The sequence below is a fragment of the Sturnira hondurensis genome, unplaced genomic scaffold (genome assembly GCF_014824575.4).
Source record: "Sturnira hondurensis isolate 20B ecotype Veracruz unplaced genomic scaffold, ASM1482457v3 Scaffold0014384, whole genome shotgun sequence".
In the NCBI taxonomy this organism is placed as follows: Eukaryota; Metazoa; Chordata; class Mammalia; order Chiroptera; family Phyllostomidae; genus Sturnira; species Sturnira hondurensis.
In genome coordinates, this window is record NW_028087015.1 from 4,849,828 (window position 1) to 4,865,300 (window position 15,473).

General features: G+C 38.9%; 1 non-coding gene across 1 annotated transcript; it reads right to left on the reverse strand.

Moving 5' to 3' along the window:
* Positions 1–2,274: 2,274 nt before the first annotated feature.
* On the reverse strand, positions 2,275–2,437 carry LOC118998896 (U1 spliceosomal RNA). The gene has a single exon (XR_005068981.1). It is a non-coding gene; the product is annotated as a U1 spliceosomal RNA (small nuclear RNA).
* Between the last annotated feature and the right edge of the window lie 13,036 nt (positions 2,438–15,473).

Below are 15,473 nucleotides of genomic sequence, written 5' to 3' on the forward strand. Positions count from 1 at the left end.
GTATGTCTTCTTAAGTATTCATTGGCCTTTGACTACCGGTAGGTGGGGCTAATAACTTCCTGTTTGTCTTTTTTTTTTTAATTTTATACTGAATTTTTCTGTGTGCGTTTGCTCCCATTATTTAAGAAAGTGATCAGTAGCATGGTACCTTGGAGAGCACTTAGGTCTGAAATCAAACTGAGTGGGTTCAGAATTCCAGCTTCACCATCTACTTCCTGTTACTTAACTTCCCTTTGCTTTGGTTCCCAAACCTGTACAAGATATCTGGTATTAAAATCTATATGCCTTATCCGGTTATGGGTATTAAACGAGTAAAAGAAAATTTAAAGAGCCCAAAGAGTGCCTAGCACATAGAAAATGACCAGTTAGCTCTTATTATTGTCCATCATTATCCAAATTTCCTTTATGAGTTTTGGGTTTCAAATCAATTAGTAACCAGGAAGACTTGTGCACCATATATAACAAAAATAAATAGAGAGCCATGCTGCTTTCTATTGGTTTATGTTTTTTGTTTGGTTAGGGGTTTTATTTTTATGTACACATCTAACTCAGTGGTCTTTCCAAAGTTTATGTCAGTAAATCCAGGTTTATTAATTTCCAGATAACTACACGATATTCCCAGAACTTTTTTTCTAAAAAATATTTTTTTTCTCATTGATTTAAAATATCATCTGTATCATATGATTTTTTTTCAATTCAGCTTACATTAAATATTATTTTGTAATACTTTCAGGTGTACAACAGTGGTTCAACAATCATATACTTTACAAAGTGGTTCCCTGATATTTCAAGTACTCACCTAGCACACTATACATAGTATTTCAATATTATTGACTGTATTCCCTTTGCTGTATTTTACATCCTCAGACCTATTGTGTGACCAACAACTTATAGTTCTTAATCCCTTCTTCTTCATCCATCCCCCAACCACTCACCTCTGGCAACAATCAGTCTATTCTTTGTATCTGTAAGTCTGTTTCTGTTTTATTTGTTAGTTTGCTCTTTAGATTCCAAATATAAGTGAAATTATGTGGTATTTGTCTTTCTCTGTCTGATGTATTTCACTTAGCATAATACCTTTTAGATCCATCAGTGCTGTCAAAAATAGTCAGGTTTTATTCTTTCATGACCAAGTCACATTCCGTGGTGAATGTGTACCACAACTTTTTTAAGCACACATCTATTGATGGTCACTTGGGTTGCTTCCTTGGCTATTGAAAATAACACTACAATGAACACAAGAGTACATATATCCTTTTGAAATAGTGTTCTGTGTTTCTTTGGATATATGCCCGGAAGTGGAATTGCTGAGTCATGACACAGTTCCACATTTCATTTTTGAAGAACCTTCATACTGTTTTCCACAGTAGATGCACCAGTTTGCATTCCCACCAACAGTGCATTAGGGTTCTCTTTGGTCCACATCCTCACCAGTACTTGTTTGTTGCTTTATGGATTATAGCCATTCTGATCGGTGTGCGATGATATCTCTTCATGTTTTTAATTTGCGTTTCTTTGATGATTAGTGATGCTGAGCATCTTTTCATATCATATTTTTAAATTTACCTTTAGAATATCTCAGAATTACATTGTCTAACACATTTTAGTATTTGTCAAGGTAAACTCTGTTAATATTTCCTCTTTTAAAATTTCTTGTTCATTCTCACATTTATACTTTCTTTCAGATACTGTTTAGAGTCATTTTGTCAAGTTTCAGAAAAGTTTGTTGATAATTTAGAATTGTATTGTTTACAGATTAATCTAGAGAGAACTTACATTTTTATAATATTGATTGGTTTACCCTATCTAAAATCAATTTATTCTAGTTCCTCAAAAGCTTTATTTTTCTAACAATTTCAGCCAAGTACCAAATGGCAGATTTTGAGTGTCTCTATTTAAGACAAAAAGTTAAGAACACGTATAAGTCCCCCCCTTATTCCCACCATATCATCTCTGCTTCTCAGTCTTGCTGATGTTTCCAATGATTTCTCTTATGATTATATATAATTGAAAAAATGATGTTACACTAATCTCTAAAATGTTATTATGTATTATTTACTTTAATAACCAGATCTGAATCCATTATTAGTTTCTAAACCTACAGGTTATAATTCTTTAACTACTTTTCTTTTATCAAGATTTTTAAAAGACTAATTTTATAGCAATTTTAGGTTCATAGTGGCATTGATCAAAAAACACAGAGAGTTTCTATTGCCCTGCCTCCATACACACTCACATCAAGAACTGCAAAACTATTGCACCTTTTTGTTTCCCGGGGAGAGTATGAATGCAGTCTGCCACAACCGCAAATCATACACTCAAAACTCCCACGTTAGGAGAAGTCTCAGGGGTCAGCACATCCAAAGTGAGATGGATACCCCCCACCCTAAATAAAAACACCTTTGTGAGAATGCTATCTCCCCTGCCAGGTAAGTTGCACCCATTTCTTAAAGTAATTTTTTAGGGTAGTTTCAGGTTCATAGGTAAAATTAAGTGGGAGATAACATGGAAGATAACAAAGATTCTTTATATATCCCCTACCCTGGCACACATATAGTCTCCCCACTATCTACATCTCCCATCAGAGTGGTGCATTAGTCATAATCAATGAACAACACAGAAATTAAATTTAAGAGGCAAAATAAGAAATGCCCTGTGAAACTCAATTAGAGAAGACTGAACAAGTAGAGGTTATTTGTTTCCCTTTCTGTAAACAGTCACATTCTAATAATTTCTGAAGCATTCATGTGGTCTTCACTTTCCTAATGCATATGCATTGCCCACGCCAAAGGAGTCTCAGATCACAGTTCCAGTCATGCTTAGAGTCGGCAGGGGGCTGGGGCGGGGGGGGTGGGCCGGGGCAGCAGAGTTAAATCCTTACAACAACCTTTCCTGCACACCTCTTACTGTTATCTCAAGGACTGTGGAATGTGTGAGAATACTAGTGTCCTTCCAATTGTATATTTTCCTTCACTCCTTTTTCCTGCAATGCCTCAGTAGGAGGCAATTGGCCATCCTCTCCTCTGCAGAGGCCACGAGGAGGCTGACTGCAAGATGCAGAGGCTGGAACTTCCGGCCAAGATAGAGGTATACGTGGAAACACTGTGCCTCCTTGCACAACCAAGTTTAAAGAAAACAAAGTTTTAGTAACAAAAATGCAAACAAAACAGAGAGAAAATTGAACTGTATGGAAGTCTGACAATAATGAACCATTTATCCAGACCAGTAAGAGGGGCAGCATCAGCGGCTGGTGGAGTGGGCTCCTGCAGGAAAAATGGGCCAAACCAACCCAGGTGCGCAGGCAGCAGTTGGCAGATCCCAGGGGCGGGGTGGTAACAGGTGGACCCAGTGAGGATGCAGGGTGGCTGGCTGACAGCAGTCACACATTCATGCGCAGATAAACCAGGCAACAAAACTAGCAGTGAGACAGACCACACAAACCAGGGCCCCAGTGCCAGGAATTAAAGCCTAAAAGCACCAATTGGAAAAACTTTCAGGGTCAAGGTGCCAGGAGAGGCTTCCAGGCTCACAGACAGTTTGTTGGAGAGACCCACAGGGTCCTGGAGGGTGCCCAAGCCCACACATCCAGGAACCAGCACCAGAAGGGCCCAATTTGCTTGTGGGAAGCAGCAGAGGGGACCAAAATCTGAGAGAGAGTGTGGAACAAGTGCCATTGCCCCTCTCTGACCCTGACCCTATATATAGCGTCACAACCCAGTGACTGGGTCGCCCTGCCATGGCGAACACTTAAGGCTCCACCCCTCATACATAACAGGCACAAACAGACCAAAACATTATGGTTCAAGAAGAACAGCTCAAAGCCCCAGAGCCAGTATTTCTAAGCGACAAAAAGATAGCCAACCTATCAGATGCACAGTTTAAAATACTGGTGATCAGGATGCTCACAGAACTGGTTGATTTTAGTCACATATTAGAGGAACAAATGAAGGCTAAACTAAGTGAAATGAAGGGAAATACACAGAAAACCAATAGTGATGGGAAGAAAACTGGGACTCAAATCCATGGAGTGGACCAGAAGGAAGAAAAAAATGACCAAACAGAAAAAAATGAAGAAACAAGAATATTAAAAAAAATGAGGAGAGGCTTAGGAACCTCCAGGACATCTTTAAACGTTCTAACATCTGAATTATAGGGGTACCAGAAGGGGAAGAGGAACAGCAACAAGTGGAAACTTATTTGAATAAATAATAAAGGAGAGTTTCCCCAATCTGGCGAAGGAAATAGACTTCCAGGAAATCCAGGGAACTCAGAGAGTCCCAAAGAAATTGGATGCAAAAAGGAATATGCCAAGGCACATCATAATTACATTTCCAAAGATTAAAGTGAAGGAGAGAATCCTAGTAGCAGCAAGAGATAAGGGGACAGTCACCCACAAAGGACTTCCCATCAGACTGTCAGTTGATTTCTCAAAAGAGTCCTTACAGGCAAGAAAGGGCTGGAAAGAAGTATTTCAAGTTATGAAATCCAAAGACCTACATCCAAGATTGTTCTATCCAGCAAAGCTTTCATTTAGAATGGAAGGGCAGATAAAGTGCTTCTCAGATAAGGTCAAATTCAAGGAGTTCATCATCACCAAGCCCTTATTATATGAAATGTTAAAGGAACTTATCTAAGAAAAAGAAGATTAAAAATTGGAACAGTGAAAGGACAGCAAACTCACAGTTATTAACTACCACACCTAAAACAAAAGCAAACTAAGAGGACAGCTAGATCGGGAGTGGAAACATAGAAATGGAGATCACATGGAGGGTTAGCAACAGGAGAGTGGGAGGAAGAGAAGGGGGAAGAAGGTGCAGAGAATAAATAGCATAGACGATAGGTAGAAAATAGATAGGGGAGAGGACAAGAATAGTATGGGAAATATAGAATCTAAAGAACTTGTGACACATGGACATAAATTAAAGCGGGAGAGTGGCGGGGGAGGGGTGTGCAGGGTGGAGGGGAATGAAGGGGGGAATGGGACAACTGGAATGGCATAATCAATACAATATATACAGAAAAAAAAGATGCAGAGGCTGCTACACCAAGTAGGTCATGTGAACAAGACCCATTGTGCTCCTCACCAAAGAAGAAAGGAGCTGTCTTCCTCACCTGTGTGCTTGCTTATATTCCAACACATTTGTCCCCAAGTGCATCCTCATGAACCTAATATCTTGTAGCAATTCCTCCCAAGCAGCATTTTCAGATTTCACTCCCCTCATGGTTTTGCTTAGCTCCAGTGAAGACCATATGAATGATACTCAGAATTGCCTAGCCCCTCTGCCAGCCTGCTGGCCTTGACCCACACTTGAACTCCTCTGATTTCTTGCCTTGAGATAGACATTCCTGCAAATAATCTCTGACAAATTCACCCTCCACACATAAAATCTAGCATGTCCAGAAATGTCTGGACCCCAGCAGGAACACAGTCTAGGCCCTCACACTGGTGTGGGACCTCTGCTACCTTAGCACTTGAAGAAAATTATAGAAAAAACCAAACTTGTGGTTTTGGTTATTTATTTTAAACTGAAAAGTAACCAAATATTTACAGATAATGAGAGTAAAAAGTCACATCATCAGAGCCCAGTTTCCTTTCATGAGTGTCTTGGTGCTGATGGCAGCAGATGGGGGGATAAAAGACTGAGTGCCCCTGTAGGGGGGCAATTATACAGACACTCTTGGCTAGGAGGACATCACTTAAAAACATCTAGTTGGCATATTCACAGTGGCCCAGACAAGGAAACGACAGAAGCGTCCTTTAATAGATAAGTGGATAAAAAGATTGGTATATATATATACAATGGAATATACTCAGTCATAAGATAAGCTAAAATAGTGCCAGTTGCAGCAACATGGATAGACCCTGAGAATATGCTAAGCGAAATAAGTCAGTCAGAAAAAGCCAAGAGCCATATGATGTCACTCATATGTGGGATATGAAACTGAAAGCAACAGATGAGCAAACAAGAAAAACAAACAATTCATAGACACAGACAACTGTATAGTGGTTACCACAGGGAAGGGGTTTAAGGGTTAGTAAAGGGGGTCAAATATATGGTGATGGAAGGAGATTTGACCTTACGTGGTGGGCACACAATGCAATGTATAGATCATGTATCATAGAGTGCTACACTTGAAACCTACATAATTTTATTAACAAATGTCACCCCAATCCATTTAAAAAATATATACATATGTATATGTATTTTCAAACATATATATGTTTGAAAAGAAAAATGATCATCTCCAAGAATACCCAAAGCAAGCAATAAAATCAGGGCCAAAAGAAGTGGGAGTTAGGGTTGAAAATAACGGTAAACACTCCAGGGCAAGGCCTAGGCCCCCAGAATAAAGCTGAGAGCCAGTGAAGTGTTGTCTCGCCAGCAACAGGGAGGGAGAAAAACAACATGAAGCACAGGGAAACCACGTGGCAGCACTTCACCTGTGCTGCTCTGCACACGAGCCACCAGCAGAGCTTCAGCACTCAGCCCATCCTCCACTGCGGGCTGGCAGGTTGAATTCAGTTCACACTCCCTCCTGGTGAGCTTGGGACACATTACTACTTAAGCACTCTCAATCTGGGTCTGAGTTTTACCCATCACCATTGAAAATATCATCAGGATTCCTTTGTATTTAAAATAATAGCAAAGTTCGTCTGAAGCTTAACATTATTCATGTCTTCTCACTTCACTTTATTGTCATTGAGTTTTGTAGATGGACTATAACTTGAGGTAAATATTTACTTTCATACCTGCCTCCCCTCAGCTTCTTTCTAAAAAGAATTTGTCTTATTTGCCTTTGTGCCTCCTAGCACTAGCAAAGAAAAAGTGTTTGCTAAATTGTTAAACGACTTACTGAAGCAGAAAGGCAAGGAAGACAATCTTCTTCATAGCTTTTCCTGGAATCAGGCTTGGAGAGGCACAACCATTTGAAGTAGAAACTCCTCATATTTAGAGTTTATTCTTGTTCTACTTTAGAAATGTCCATTATCAAGGATGTTTGGGATGGCTTTCACTCACATACCTCACACTCAACCATGCTGAGCAGTCAATAAAACAAGATGGGATTACATTACAGTAGCAAACTGTTTTTACATGTTTTTCACTTTGGATTCTGAGGGCCCTGTGGGGTCTTGTTAGGCCTCAAGGTAACATATTATGAACATTACTTACATGGTTAAATGCCACGAGGAGAAAACAAATATTTGAGGGAGGTTTTGTTTTGTGGGGTGTGGGGAGGTTGTTTTGTTTGGTATGGATCCTGGATAAGAGAGTACTACTCACTGTGGCTGTAGAATCAAGATTCCTCCTCACTGCCATAAGAGGAAGTCACTTCATAACAATGGTCACAGAAGGTCACGCACTTCCCATGTCTCCTATTCACAAGCCCACCTCATCCATGAAGCCTGCCCAGGTGCCCAGCCTCACCCTCCCTTTTTTTCCCAGAGCACTGCATTTTTCCCCTCTTCCAACACCATTTCTGGAGCTCCTTCTGTGTGTTCCACTGGGCACTCCGGAGAACCTAAACCCAGAATCATTCAGCACTCCCAGAGTATTTCTCAGATTCCTGATAACAAGAGAAAACACCTCAGCTGTACTGAACCTCAAACATTGAAGACCTATGCTGCCATTCACAGGTTGCATTTTCTTCAAGGTTTTCATAGGGTAGAAAACAAGGATTTTACATTAAAGGCAATATGGAAAAGATGAGGGAGATAGACAGGGACAGGAGGATAGAGAGCTAAGCAGAGTCAAGCAGACAATAATCCTCTACAATCTGAAGGCCCCAGAAGAGCATCACACAGCTGGCTCTGTGCTTTCCTCCAAACCTTGATGAGCACCTATTACCTACAAAATGACGGTTCAAACAGGGGAGAAGGAAGTGCTAAGCAATTCCATGCAAATGTGCTCAGGGTGTCCACATCTTCATGCACCTCTCCATCCCAACATCCGGAGAAGCCTGAAGAATCCGATGCATTCCTCCCCCACTGCTGCCTTTCTCTTTTCCTTCTCTTGCATCAGCCTCCCCCTTGAGAGGAGGACTTTGAGGGGAGGACTTGAGGTCCCAGCAGGCACCAGCACCATTCCTGCCCTAGGGAAGGGCACGGAGTTAATACTCTCTTATCCTGCTTTCCCAGAGCTGTTTTTCCTATTGATTAGAAACATTAACAGTTAAACAGACACTCCCTAAGGAGTTTTTTCCCCAACTGGCTGTTTCCTTGGGCTGCTCCAGATGTCAGGTGTTAGCCCTGAGGGAAATCTCACTGAGCAGAACCTCTAGGGGAGGATGTCCAAGCTCACTGAGTCATGTTGACTCTGGGATACATCTTTCTCACACTGCTCCCTCCTCTCTCTCCACTCTGCCTGCCTTCCACCTTCCTGTGTTTGCCTTCCAAGACAAGCTGCCATTACAATGAGGACGCTGTTGCAGGAAGAAAATTATTTATTTTCTGTTTTAAACATTTGGAAATCTTGAAAGCACATTTTTAAAAAAGTTTTTTTATTGTTTAATTACAATTGTCTCCATTTCCCCCCCATCGATGTCCCCTGTCCTACCCACCCCCGCTCTACATTCAACCTGCTCCCCACCCCCACTGTCTTTGTGCATGGGTCCTTTATACATGTTCCCTGACTTGACCCTTCCTCATCTTACCCCTGATAGCCCCCTACCCTCTCCCTTCTGGTCACTGTCAGTTTGTTCTTTGTTCACTGTCTCTGGTTCTATTTTGCTCATTTGTTTTGTTGATTAGGTCCCACTTATAGGTGAGATCATGTCTTTCATTGCCTGGCTTTATTTCACCCAGCATAACACTCTCTAGTTCCATCTATGATGTCACAAAGGGTAGGCGTTCCTTCTTTCTTTCTGCTGTGTAGTGTTCCATTGTGTAAATGTACCACAGTTTTTTGATCCACTCATTTACTGATGGGCACCTAGGCTGTTTCTAACACTTGGCTATTATAAACAACGCTGCTATGAACATCGAGGTGCATAGGTTCTTTTGAATTGGTGATTTAGCATTATTAGTGTATAATCCTAGCAGTGGAATTTCCAGGTCAAGAAGCAGTACCATTTTAGTTTTTTGTGGAAATTCTAGACTGTTTCCCACAGTGGCTGCAGCAGTTTGCATTCCCACCAACAATGTACTAGGGGTCCCTTTTCTCCACAACCTCATCAGCACTTGTGGTTTATCGGTTTGTTTATGATGGCCATTCTGACTTTAATTTGCATCTCTCTGATGGCTAGTGATGCTGAGCATCCTTTCATATGTCTATGGGTCCTATGTAAGTCCTCTTGATGAGTGTTTATTCAGATCCTTTGTCCATGTTTTAATTGAGTTGTTTCTCTTCCTGGTGTGGAGTCAGGTGAGCTCATTTTCTCCTGAGAAGTATGAAACAGGGCACAGAAACCAGAGAGATGCCATAGACCAGGTTATGGCAACATGTGCTGCATTTTGATTGTTGTGTGATTATTGGTGAGTCAGCCTCAGCGAGGACCTCACCCAGGAATCGTTTTAGACTTGCAAATGGCACACCAGTCTCTTTACTGAATCATGGAAAGCTCGAATTACCAATTATGACCCACTAAGGTCTATGGTTCATCATAAACAGGTTTATTTCATTAGAATCTGGGCAACTCAATGACCTGAGAGTTGTAAACATGACGGAAACAAGTTTGTCTGATATTCACTCTGAAATCCCCACATTGCTGTCACTCTATTTTTTATTTCTTTATGATGACAGCAGGTGACTACAGCATCCAGAGTATTGTCTGCTGTGTCAGGACAACGTTGGTTCAAATAATAAAAAGTAAATGACTTGCCTGAGAGAATTAAAATGAATGGCATGAGACTATTGCTGTGTGATAGAAAACAAATTATTTATGAATATTTCATTATTTATAAGATACATTTAAGAGTGACTTAAATATAAGTATTTCACCAAAACATAATCAAATTTACTAAAATATCTTATCCCAACATAATCGAATTTTCTAAAATAATCTTCAAATATTTTATAATTTTTTAAAATAATCTTGTTTAATTTTTTAAAAAGTACTATTGGTCTTCCCTGGCTTTAATATGAAAGTGTTCTTCAGAATTTTACTAACTTTGCAACTTCTTTTAATATAAGAATATTAACTCTCTATTATATGTGCTGAAAATATTTCTCCTGGTTTGTTTTAATTTGCCTTATCATGCTTTTGGTTTACAGAGCTTAAGTTTTTATCAGTCAAATTGGTATTATTTTCCTTTTGTGTTCTTCATTTAGATTTAGAAAGTTCTTTCCCATCCTGAGGTCAAATTTTCATCTAATAGTTTGATAAATATCTAAAATTTATTTCAATAAGTTACAGGAGTTAAGGATCTAGCTTCATTGCTTTTTAAAGAGTTTACCATTTGTTTACCAAATTTAGAATTTCCTTTGAATCTGCTGTTTCTCACTGTCTGCCAATTAGCTCCTTACTCTGCCCTTCTCTGGAAGGTCTGACGTTTTTCTGCATTTAGGCATTTTCAGAATCAAATAAAGAATCATTTATCTCAATGAAGCAAAATTAGGCTCCTTTCACTTAGTAGCTCACTAATTTAATAGACGTTCCTTCTGAGTTTTATCAACTTCACAGGTCTGTTTCATTACTGTCATTCAACACCTACCTTGGATCCACAGAAATGAAGAAATGTTTTGCCTTTACCTATTTTCACACAATACATAAACGACTACATAGCAGGAACAAGTTAACTGGTGGCTAAACTTGTCTACACCTCACTTTCTTGTTCAGTTATTCAAATTCCCTGATATATTCACTTGAATAAGCATGTGCCAAGTACTGAGCAAAGAATGAAATGAAAAGGAAGCAATAAGATAGCTATTTTCTACCCACGAAGAGGTTTCAGTCAAGTTTACATGCAAACATATAAACAACTATATTATTTGTCTACTGCAGTATAACAAATTACCCCAAAACTTAGAGGCTTAACACGACATTGAACATTTATCGTATCTCACAGCTTCTATGGGTTAGGAATTCAGGAAGAGCTTGACTGAGCTCAATGGTATAACTGTCCTAGATTATTTCCATTCTTCTGTTCCACCGTATATAGAGTTGATATTCTGTTATCATGCTTGTTACCTTGTGGTAAAACAAGCAAACAAGCAAACAAGCAAACAAACAAAAAACCCAGCTACTACAGCCCCAGATGCTTAACAGGAAGGAAACAGTTAGAAAACAGGATTTCCTTTCATCTCTCTAGCCCTCCATTTCTGTACCTCCAAAGAGAAGATAACCATAGTATTTATTTCATAGGATTTCACTGAGACTAAAGAACATAATGCACTTGAAATATGATCATAGCATCCCACACATAGTGGAAAACAAATAATAACTAGCATTGTGTTTGTTTGCTTAATTGTTATTTTTTATTTTTCAACTACAGTTTACATTCAATATCTCTTTGTATTAGTTTCAGGTGCGCAGCACAGATTGCATTATTGGGAGGCTGAAGGAACATCTAATAAATCCCAAGGAAAAAGAATAAAATTAAGTTTCAAGAAAATGGGCATGAATAACTAGGAAGTCAGAAACTGAAGTTACTCCTCTACCTCTCAGGAGTCATATGGTCTTTCAACTCTGCCTCCTCCTTCTATATCCCCCCTGCCCCCACTAGGTTTCTTAGTTTCTTCATTCAGTTATCTGACAGAGACTCAAATCTTTGAGCCCAATTCTGTGATCAGTCCATTTTGTCTATCACAGACCCAAATTTCTCTGATAGGAAAGAGAACAATCATATGATCTATGACCCATTTATCAAGATGTGAGGGAACAGACTGTCTTTTAAGAAAGATGTGTAGAAACTAAGATGAAATCATTGATGGAAGAAATGATTGGTCTCTCTGGAACAAATTCATTACCATGTCAGGCTTTTTATGAGTCTACATGAAAATGGGGTGAATTGGCTTCCTCCTAAGAAGTGTAAGGCTTGTGTAATTCAAAGAACAGCTCAGCCCTGGCTGGTAGCTCAGTTGTTTAAAGTGTTATCCTGATATGCTGCAGTTGCAGGTCCAATCTCTGGTTAGGGCACATAGAAAAATCAAAGAATAACTCAACTACTCAAAAAGTCTATTTTGAGAGTAAAAATGTAAACATCAAAGCACTTTACTTGTTGGTAATTTTCTCCTTGGAGGTGGTCATTACTGGCATTATTCACAATATATTTGTGTGTGTGTGTGTGCATAGAGATTTATTACCCTATATTTACTCAAAGTGGTCATCTAAGTGTGACTTCTAGTTCCATGTCCATACAACAAACAGATTCATTTTTATTTCTTTGACTCTGAGTTGGATATGTGGTTCATTTTGCTGAAGAAAATTATCTTATAGGCTGAACTGTGTCTCTCCAAAACTCATATCTTGAAGTCCTAATCTCCAATACCTTTGAATGTGACTGTATTTGAAGAGAAGACCTTGAAAGAGGTACTTGTGTTAAAATGAGACTGTGAGGTTGGGCTGTAATCCCATCTGACTAGAGTCCTTATAAGAAGAGGGAATTTGAACAGATGGGCACAGAGGAAAGACCATGTGAGGACATAGAAGGAAGTCATCTGCAAGCCAAGGAGAGAGGCTTCAAAAAATTCCAACCTGTTGACACCTTGGTCTTGGGCTTCTAATCTTCAGGACTTTGAAAAAACACACTTCTGTTGTTTAATACACCCAGTCTTTAATACTGTTATGGAAGCCATAGCAAACCAATATACTGGAGTGCATACTTTTTTTATTAAACAAGTAAAAACTTATCAACACAATTCAACAAGTGTTTACTGGCTGCCTCAAATATTCTGTGGAATGAGGCAAGGAATCAATTTAAAAAATTGCTGAGAGTCTACCACAAGTGCAGCACTCTGGCAGGTAGATGAGCAGGACACATAGATGAATGAGGAGTCATCAAGACCAGCAGGGGCCCAACGTCTAACAAGAATGTCAAACTCATTGCTTAAGAGGGCCAAAAAGAAGTCTATGTGAGGTGCTCAGTGATGCCTTTGAGAAGATGAGAATGTGTTTCTGCTGGCCTAGAAGAACAACAAGGAAGAGGGGGGAAAGCAATCGTCTTTTTATTTGTGATATTTTAAATTTATTTCTGAGTAAGTATAGTCTTCAATAGCAGATAAATTCCTAATTTACTTTGCAGAAAGAGAAGCTTGACATCACCCATACTAAATGAAAATGGGACAGACATTTGCTAACAATTGCATTGAAAATACTAAATATTCACATTGACTATTTCCACTTAAGTCTCCTTATATATCCAAATTTATCCAGCTGACTCTTCATCACATAATCCTTTCTTAAACTAGATATTTTTCAAGGAACTTCCAGGAGGTATTTTAGTGGTCAAACTAATCATTGTATAATATTTGCACTTTTATCATTTTTGCTCCCAAACTATGTGTTTCACATTAGATGAAGCATAATTCCATTTTAAATCATATATTTGTACAACTCTATGAGCCAGTCTATTAATTCAAGAACATAAACACATTTGAGAAAAACAATGCCACCATTTTTAGCCTCACTGAAGTCCTCCAAAGACCACCTCTCTGGAGAAATAAAGAAGCCCTGGTCTGGACAAGAACTTCAGTCAGGCTCCGAAACGCCCACAAGTGTCAATAATTCTAGCACTGAAGAATAATCTACTTGCCATACCCAACCTGCACCACAAGCACTTATTTCAGAATCCAGTCATGAATTGACTATAATGCTGCGCTTGCCAAAAGCCTAATAAAGCAAACTGTATTTGAAAGAGAATCTATTGAACATGTTAATTATGTAAACTCTAAACCTTAACTGACTTAAAGTGACCAGGAAAAGAAAACAAAAATCCTCCCAACTATATCACTCTCCCTTGCAGAAACAATACAATGCCACAGCATAACATTCTGCTTTGGTGCAAGAAATCGCAGTTTATAACACAGGTCCTTTCACAAAACTCTGTTTTGAATACGCTGCTCTTGTCATACTCGATAGCCATTACATAAGGAGCTTCACAGTCTACACAATAAGTTCCTGTTCTCATACTGCGCAGCACAGTAGGTGGAGAAAGTAAGATTGTGATCATCTTTTTCATTCTTCCCTGTCTGCTCATTCTATTAAAATGAGAGTTTTCCTAGTTTAGGTCCTATTTCTCTCCTCTCCTTACACATTCTCCATCTCAGTGACTTCATCTAGTTTCCAATTGCAGCTTTCATCTCTAAGTCATTGACCCCAAACTTCTCTAACCACGACCAGCCCCAACTCAAGGACTAGCAATGTCCAACAGAACTTTGAGTGATGGTGAAATTGTTCTAATCTGTGCTGTCCAATATAGTAGCTACTGGTCACATATGACTATTGAGCACATAATTTAAATTTTAATCTGATCACTAGTGGATACCACATTGGATAGACAGCTTCCATTTGTAGCTGCTTGCCAAAAACACTTGACTTCATGCCCTCTGGTACTCCAAAAATAATATGACCAATTGAAGATGTTCAGTGTCTGCCCCCATGCAGCTCCTCCCCTTCACTTGCTTATTCCTATTAATTATACCACCATCCTCTTGTTCCACCATCCTCTTGTTCATCCAAACTACTGATGACAAAGCTATTTTTGATGCCCACTTTTCCCCCACATCCCATTTGCTTCTTACAGTTGCTACACAATCATACCTCTGGTCAAGGAAGAAAAATTCATGTAAGAAAATAATTATGATTTTAAATAAATGTATACAGCAATCAGTTAATGTATTGATAGTTGGAATTTTAATTATACTCTTCCCTCCTGCAAACATTACCAGTATCAATATAAGATTAAGTATATTCTGTATTGATCAGAAGGGGTGGTACCATAGGGAAAATCTATTATACATAGGAAGTGGGGAAGATGTCAAGGCTAGGCAGCAGAAACAACATGAGTTAAATTATTTAACTTGAGAGAAACTGCAGGTCAGTAGAGGTGAGAGGAATAGGGGGAGAAGAGTGAGGAGGAGGAAAGGAAGAGAGGAAAGAAAGACAGCACATAGGATCCTTTTGACTGGTAAGATGAAGACGGTCTTACTGGTATTTTAACAAAAGAAAATTAGGCAGACAACTCCAAGGCAGTAGCTTGGTCTTCCAGTAGCTATTTTTCAATAAGAAGAGAACAGATAAATGGTAATTAGAGGAGGAACCACACTGGGTCTAGGGTAACACTATTGACAGAAAGATAACAAGCCACACATGCAGTTTCACATTTAGAAGGTTTTTAAAAGAGACAAATTTATTTTTAATATATTTTATGTGATCCAATATACCTAAAATGTCATTATTCAACATATAATCAATGTTTTTAAAGTTTTTATGAGATAATTTACCTTTTTTATAATACATCTTTGAAATCTGCTCTGTGTTTTACACTTACAATACACCTCAATTTGGACACTAAATTTTCAGTGGAAATATTTGAT